Here is a 9,594-nt window from a genome sequence, read left to right on the forward strand (position 1 = left end):
CTGGTATGCATAAAAATACTTCGAATGATTTGGGACTTACATACCCTCTTAGGGGGACAATAGTTTACGCTACTTCAAGCCCCCTCGAGGGTACAGCCAATCACAATCTAAGTTATAAATTAGCACTACCAATTTATAAAATAATACATTCAGTACATCAAAATTTATGGACAAGTTCGATTTCTTTTAAAACGCCTAATATTAAATGAGAATTAACATCATTAAAAAGGTCCTTAACTGTTTTGACACTGAAATATTTATCCCTTGTGATGGAAAAATACTGACGAGTAGAAAATATTGACCTTTAGCCCCCTGAATGCCACAGGGACATATATGTCCCTTCTCTACAACCCTCACTTTGAAGTCGAAAAAAAAATCAAAATACATCACCCACACAGATACACTTCACGGTTTTGAATAAGGTGGGAAATTCACTGTTCTGTGTGATATCATCCACTGGCACTTTAGGCCAAGCAAAAGTACTAAAAATGACCTCTGAAAATTAGGTACATCGTAAATGTCGCCATTTTTTACACATTACTAAATCACCACTCACGGCGTTATTTACAGCATGTTTTGAAATCTAAATTTCGGATAATTACTCGGAGAAATGAATTTCAGAAATAGCATATTAGTGATCACGGGTATCTGCCTTTATATGAAATCACCAATGATCAATCCAAAACGTCTCCGATAACCCTAGAATCGTTTCGAATGTTTTGGAAAATACGCATACATGAACGCCGAAGTGAACTTTCCGCCATATTGGATAGTGTTTACAAAATCTCGTTTCAGGTACACCGGTTGTGAGGTGCCTGTAACATCACGTATATTTCAAATTTAGCTGCTTTACATACATCCTTGAATTCCTCGTACATTTTAGAATCAAATGACCAGTGGTCTTTGTCACCAATACAAAGTGCCTAGTTGAAATCAAGCAAAAATAAATTAGGTGTGAAAACGAACGCTGTGCTCGAAAATCTGCACTTGATTGAAATGTAAACAAAGCAAAATTCAGATTTTACACAGTGTAGAATTTTCTCCTATTGTGATCTATCCATTCGTTCAAGATATTGGCTCAACGTTTTCAGAATATGCATGGAAAGAGAATCGTAGGAAGAATTAGGGAATTTAAAATAGATACATTGCAGTGATTTGATATTTTCAACAGAAATTACCATGACTGCCGCAAAATAACGCACAACAACGGTGTGATTGGCAACAAACCACCACAAATTACGACATAGGGTATTGTCACGTGTTTGAAAAGTTTGTGGTACTGTATTCTAAAGGTAGGCCGACTCTCTGACTATTTCCGTTGGTTTCAATGAAAAATATAACAACAAAAAACAGCACATAGTTTGTCAGAATATTTCTGATTACTTACATGTCACATTTATGTATATACGATTCCTGAATCAACGAAAGTCACCTCGTTAAATCCCGCGTACTGTTGACAGTGAACACGCCATTTTAAAAAAGTCGGTCACCGGTAGTGATGTCATACGTCAACATTGTTGTACATATTGATAATTTCTTTGAGATGAAGGTCCCGCAATGAGAGTGCACACGATCATTGTACCATGGTGTTTACAGTTTCAGTTATGATGTAGATTTTGCATATCTTTTGTACATTTTTTCACACAATTAATTTCACTTTGGATATTTGTCAATGTTCAAAATGATATCATACGTAAATATAGGCCACATCATGTATGAACGAACCTATGATAATTTCCTGTTTGTTTGAACATTGTTTACATAAGGATATATAGGTTAAATTTATAGTGTAGAATATGACATTTCTTTCCTTTGGACAAATGTTACAAGATGAAGTGTAAATGTAACTGCAGCATGTACGTATTTCTTTGGATGTGTAATAGTCAATATTATAAGTTCATATAACCAATGTCCATGAATAGTCGTTTCATTTTAGTTTACAAACTAAAACTGAATATATTACTTTAACAAAATGGATAATATTTTTCGTTATAATATATGAACACATTTCTGAAAGAATTTTCTTCGTCTTGGAATTGATTTTTATGTCGTATGATACACAGAACTGTGAAATCTAACGATTCGCCAGGTGCGCGTTAGTCACAAATAATTTACAAATCATTCCTCTTGTTTTGCATTATATAATCAGTGGGTTCATTCTTTTTTCAGTATTGTGATCACAGGAATTGTAAAAAGTATAAAAATACAACCTTATACGATTATCCTGATAATTCTATACCAATAAAACTTTCTACGCATCTTTTATTGTATAATTCTAAGACGAGATGAAGAGAAATAATAACATAATAATGAACAAATATATGTCCAATATTGAATATAATTTTGGTTATTTTGAAATATTCTTTGGAGTATTTCATTACGTAAATTGATGCCAAACATGTGCGTGTCTTGTCCAATCAAGATACACGATAAACTATCTAATTGTTTATATATTTAAGACATTTTATTTTGAGTCGAAAAAGCGTCAAATTCCGTTTTACACATCGAGATTTTTCAAACCATGAACTAAAATTATGGGAGATATATATTAATCAAAATACAAGTGTCGTCTTTCTCCGACGTTATCAAAGACATAAAACCAGCCATGACGTCAAATAGAATGGTGTTTTTTTGGGGGTATTTCATTACATTTGATGATAAGGCCAGTGCTCCACTAATAATGGAGCAACATTAGTCAAATTACACTTACGCATTCAGGAGAATGTTGGAATGTAAGGACTAAGTTATAGGTTAGATAGGGCCATCCATTTCTCTATTACCTCTTTTTTATGAAGTACGATTTCATAATTTCTTATGTTTTTGTATAACTAAACGTACATGTCTACAGTTTCAATAACGATATTTGTGTTGGAATAGTTTGGTACCTCGTGAACAATACACCACGAAAATATATTGTCCTTACCCACAGCCATAACTCCGACCAAGTGACCTTAGTTACAACGAACTAGTGCTAAGCATAGCAGAGTTAAACTCTCTGTCGCCTTTTGACAGCATAGAGAAAAATCAGTTACGGCATGCTAGTTTTGGCATTGCATGTATGTCGTTATACATACGCATATAACTCCATTGATATATAGTTATGTCGTTATACATACGCATATAACTCCATTGATATATAGTTATGTCGTTATACATACGCATATAACTCCATTGGATATATAGTTATGTCGTTATACATACGCATATAACTCCATTGATATATAGTTATGTCGTTATACATACGCATATAACTCCATTGGATATATAGTTATGTCGTTATACATACGCATATAACTCCATTGATATATAGTTATGTCGTTATACATACGCATATAACTCCATTGGATATATAGTTATGTCGTTATACATACGCATATAACTCCATTGATATATAGTTATGTCGTTATACATACGCATATAACTCCATTGATATATAGTTATGTCGTTATACATACGCATATAACTCCATTGATATATAGTTATGTCGTTATACATACGCATATAACTCCATTGATATATAGTTATGTCGTTATACATACGCATATAACTCCATTGGATATATAGTTATGTCGTTATACATACGCATATAACTCCATTGATATATAGTTATGTCGTTATACATACGCATATAACTCCATTGATATATAGTTATGTCGTTATACATACGCATATAACTCCATTGATATATAGTTATGTCGTTATACATACGCATATAACTCCATTGGATATATAGTTATGTCGTTATACATACGCATATAACTCCATTGATATATAGTTATGTCGTTATACATACGCATATAACTCCATTGATATATAGTTATGTCGTTATACATACGCATATAACTCCATTGATATATAGTTATGTCGTTATACATACGCATATAACTCCATTGGATATATAGTTATGTCGTTATACATACGCATATAACTCCATTGATATATAGTTATGTCGTTATACATACGCATATAACTCCATTGATATATAGTTATGTCGTTATACATACGCATATAACTCCATTGGATATATAGTTATGTCGTTATACATACGCATATAACTCCATTGATATATAGTTATGTCGTTATACATACGCATATAACTCCATTGGATATATAGTTATGTCGTTATACATACGCATATAACTCCATTGGATATATAGTTATGTCGTTATACATACGCATATAACTCCATTGGATATATAGTTATGTCGTTATACATACGCATATAACTCCATTGGATATATAGTTATGTCGTTATACATACGCATATAACTCCATTGATATATAGTTATGTCGTTATACATACGCATATAACTCCATTGGATATATAGTTATGTCGTTATACATACGCATATAACTCCATTGGATATATAGTTATGTCGTTATACATACGCATATAACTCCATTGGATATATAGTTATGTCGTTATACATACGCATATAACTCCATTGATATATAGTTATGTCGTTATACATACGCATATAACTCCATTGGATATATAGTTATGTCGTTATACATACGCATATAACTCCATTTGATATATAGTTATGTCGTTCAGATATTAGGCAGTATTTTGTTCGCTCACAGTTTCCGTAAAGCTTCTAAATAAAAAAAACATCGTGGCACAGTACTTCTATCGGTGTACGATAAAAGTCGAAGAAATTTACTGTGTCAGTAAGACAGACTAATTGTAAGTTTGACAAAACGTGATATTTCACCTGATTTTAATAATGGTATTTCACTCCAGCGAAAGTGTGTTCAGCATGTTCAGACTAAACAAATATTTGATAAAAACATGATATAAATATCAAAACCTGTCGTATTTAAATACGAGGACTAGAGTGACATTGATATAAAGATATAAAGAACTGTTGAACAGTCTGTGGCATTAAATTAATGCATGTTTGTTTTTTTACAGAATATATATACTGTTTGAGTTTTAGACATATCCGATGAATTGAAACCCTCGTGATGGTTCTAAAGTTGCATGTTGAGTTAATCACTGTGATTAATTTTCCTAAAACTTCATAAGAATTATGAAAAAACATTGTTGTTTACTGAATAAGAAATATTTTGAGAGAAGATGAATATGCATTGTTTATAAACATTATAGAAGTAGAAATATCACAACAATATTATTGAAATATTTACTTCAGGGGTCCAGAGTCAACACAATGAATATCTACATATAACACAGTCCACTGAGTTCCCTCTGTTGATACCCGTTCTTCTTGGAGAAGATGTATGTTGACAACAAAGACGTATGAAACTGAAAACATCTCCGGATATTCTGCTGACAGTCACACACTGCTTACAATGTGCTTCCTGTCACATTTTAATGAAATAGGACTACAAGTGAAAAGCAAAATTGTCTCACTAACCTGCCACATGGCCAATATGTATTCGACTTATGATTTATGAATGAAACTATTAAGAAACACATTGTACCATTTGTTTAGAAGCAAGACAATTATTTCCTCCTGGAATTTTAATGAGTGCTTTTGACTGACAGAATCTGGGACAAGGGCAGGCCATGTTTAGTTTTAAAAAGTCTGAATATCTGAAGTGAATGATGAAAAAGCTTACATTGTGAGAAATAAAGACATGGAAATTTTGGTTTGTATTGCTTTGTTAAATATGAGAAATTCGGATTATTAAATGTGAGGAATCCGGTTGATTTTAGATTTCCAACCATAAGATTAATCAGAACCATTTATTTGAACAAACAAACATATTATTTGCCTGCTCTAGATATAAGAATTGATTTTAGTTTTTTGGTTTACAGGTTGTCAAAAATTATAATAATAGTGATTCCTTAAATGTATTGTCAGGCTTTGGAAACAGAAAAATACAACGTTTTGGGACGATATGTCAGATAGTTATTTTCCCGACCCGATTCTTGTGGCTATGCACAGGGTTTCGTCGCTTTTACTTATGTTTAAGTAAGGTCATCACTACCAGATACACTGCTCCTGTAAAGTTCAACATTAAATTTTTTTGTAAAGCTTATCTGCAAGAAACCTCTTTGATACCGTGGCTTATGTTACACTTTTATTTTATCATCGCATGCTCCTACATATATATATATATATATATATATATATATTTATATATATATATATATATATATGACAAAACATGACATCTGGTGCAATTGCCTATTTTAACTTGTACCATGGGTACTTAGGTTTTTATCAGGTGGACATTTCCAGGTATTTGTGATGGCTGCCACCCGTGGAACAATATAAGCTCACGGTTTTGCGAATATCTGGCATTCGCACTGTTGTAATTCATAAAATATAAAATGTCACAGTCTTAGAATAACCAATCTCGATTATCCGACGAACTGATTGCATTGGGCGTAAAAGTTGGTTGGTTGGTTTGTTGTTTAACGCCGCGCTCAGCAGAATTACAGCTACATGACGGCGATCTGTAAATAATCGAGTATGGACCAGACAATCCAGTGATTAATATCATGAACATCGATCCACGCAATTGGGATCGATGACATGCATTAACCAAGTCAGCGAGCCTGACCACCCGATCCTGTTGGTCGCCTCTTACGACATTCAGAGTCACGTTTAAGGCAAGCATGGGTTGCTGAAGACCTATTCTACCGCGGATCTCCACGGCAAGCATGGGTTGCTGAAGACCTATTCTACCGCGGATCTCCACGGCAAGCATGGGTTGCTGAAGACCTATTCTACCGCGGATCTCCACGGCAAGCATGGGTTGCTGAAGACCTATTCTACCGCGGATCTCCACGGCAAGCATGGGTTGCTGAAGACCTATTCTACCGCGGATCTCCACGGGTCGGGCGTAAAAGGCCAAACGGCAGTGAACACATGCACATGATGTGGTCCAAATTGTACAATGGATTCCTTATCCTGATGGAACGAGTTGTAAGTCGCCTTTATCTGCTGAAGCTTGTGGTACCGTACATACCGTACGACCTCCTTGATTTTGGGCTTTCCTTCTAATCAAGTTTAACTTTAAAATGTATTTTATGACTCTCAAGAATGGTCATCTGATGTAATAATCTCCGAAGTTTTGCACACGTACATGACATTTAAATGTAACATTGCCCCCTCAAGTACGAGGATCCTTAAGTTTGTGGTATCTTTAATTTAAATATTCATCTGCTCAGAAGATCAAAAGTTAATGATGTTAGTATACTTATGTGTAGGAAGATGAATTTGATATTTTAAGTGCATGTCCTTTTTATGATGCATTAGCCAGAACGAAATATATTCCTAATTTCTGTATCAGTTACCAAAACCAAGAAAAATTTGTGCATCGTCTAAAAACCCAAAATACAAACATAATTTTACGACTTGCTATTAGTGTCAAAAGATATTTGTTTGTTTGTTGTTTAACGCCGCACTCAGCAATATTCCAGCTATATGACGGCGGTCTGTAAATAATCGAGTCTGGATCAGACAATCCAGTGATTAATATCATGAGCATCGATCCACGCAATTGGGATCGATGACAGACATCAACCAAGTAAGCGAGCCTGACAGAAGATAAATGTCAATGGTCTACAACTGTAAAGAATTGCATATCATTGATCTTAACAGGCGCCCTGTACATGCATATTGTAAAACTGTCACTCTACTATTGACCACATGGCCAAATATTACGAATTACATGTCTGTCTGTCTTTTATGACTGTACCTTCTAAAGCAACAGGTATAAAAAGGTCCAAGACGCGAATCTTTGAACTAGTTTTATGAAAGTTATTGGACATATTAATACACTGACAACGAGGTTTTTCATTTCTACTACTTCTATGCAAGTTTTGAAATGCCATGAACAAAGAAGCTGCAATACGCATAAGGGAAAACTTACCACGAGCAAGTCTTTGATCAAAGTGTCTTTTCAACAATTAAAATATTTACCTAAGAATGCATTATCCGAAACAGCAATTGTTCGAAAGTAGTTTACAAAATAGGGAAATAATGATTTCGGTGGTTTTAAGTCAGCAACAGCAGAAAAAAATCTCAAGGAGCTATTCAAGTAAATGTACCTCGAGTTGCATGAAGATTTACAATCTAGAGGTTGGCGAGTAATAAAAAAACATATAAGTTTGTGGATAACAACTTCTGGTTTATTGTTTACAGCTTGATAATGGTGTAACAATCTTGTTATTCTTGATGTTTTCTTATTCTTACATTTACATGATATTAAAATGAGGCCGTTCATCCAGGGAAACCTACCTTCATGAACAGAATGGATATCGACCAAAGTCCCAACTAGCGAATCACCTTTTGCAAAAACCTTTTATCCATAAAAGGATAATTTTAAGATCGGAGTGTGTCTCCATGGGTCCTATAGGATAACACAGTTCAATAACACCAACTTTCAGCGATGTCATTCTATTCTTCTCAGACCGAAACTCTTTCCATACTTAAAAGCAATCTCTGCCGAAAGCAGATTTTGACAAATCAAGCAGAAATTCCATTTCATATGCATAAAGAAACAGATCAGTAAGAAGGAGAGCAGATTTGGTGCCTATGGAAATGCCTACTTCTTTCCAGACCTATCCCCAACTTTCACGTAAATGTTATCTATGTGGAATAAAGGCGACAAAAACCGTTTGCATAATCCTAAGAAACCTCTTTTGCTGTCCTGGAGACAAACAACTGAAGCAAGTGTTTGCATGTGTTTGTGACGGGTGCTACCGGTGAGGCCGGATACGCTCACCTTTTCGATAACACCTTGATTCATCACTATTTGATTCATAAACATATGCTCATGATGAAGTCGGAATAATAAATCAACTCGGCTTTTATCATCACTGGTTTTCAGTGATCCATTCTTATTTTAACGTCTACTTTGCCTTTTGCACCTAGTCGAATCTGTTTCAGATGATATTCGATAAGTTAACGTTTTGTTTTTAGAATTCAAACTGACGATGTAGTTGATGGCACAGCGGACATGTACAGTGAACATACAGCTTTTGCAGTCAGAATGCTATTCTGGACTTTTTACTAACTGTAACTAACACAAAAGACAAAATAGCGCCGGACCTATTCAAATGTGCAATTACGTTTTTCAAAACAGAAATACCACCTTACTTATAAATTCTGTTTCCAAATAAGTCCTCTAAATAGGTTGCCGTTTGAAGACGGCAACGTTGAAAAGTCAATATGATCATTAATATGATATTAATATTATGTTAGTAATGACCGGTAAAATTAGTCCAACTACATCTTTGAAGACAGAGGTGACTGATGGACTGCGATATATATTTTTTAACACTGACTTACGACAGTCGTAGCGCTAAGATCGCTTTGTGGAACGGGTCCCTGGTATGTTGATGAAGCTGGTTAGACGCAGTAAAACATAAGTCAGCTCTATCTTCATTTATCTGCAGTCTCTAATTATAAACTGTTACCTATTTTTGTCAAGTTGTATGTTGGCGTCTTATCTAGCAAAGTCGACAGTTGCAGTTGTCTTTTAACCCTAAACGAAACCCATTTGATTTGATATGCTTTGAAAAAAAATGATATCAGATATAAACATAAAACATAAGGTTGCCTGGTTATGTTCTGAAAATGCATCAGCCATACGACTGTTGAAGTCCCGTCGACT

Source organism: Haliotis rufescens, unplaced genomic scaffold (genome assembly GCF_023055435.1).
Source record: "Haliotis rufescens isolate VD_foot unplaced genomic scaffold, xgHalRufe1.0.p SCAF_31, whole genome shotgun sequence".
NCBI lineage: Eukaryota > Metazoa > Mollusca > Gastropoda > Lepetellida > Haliotidae > Haliotis > Haliotis rufescens.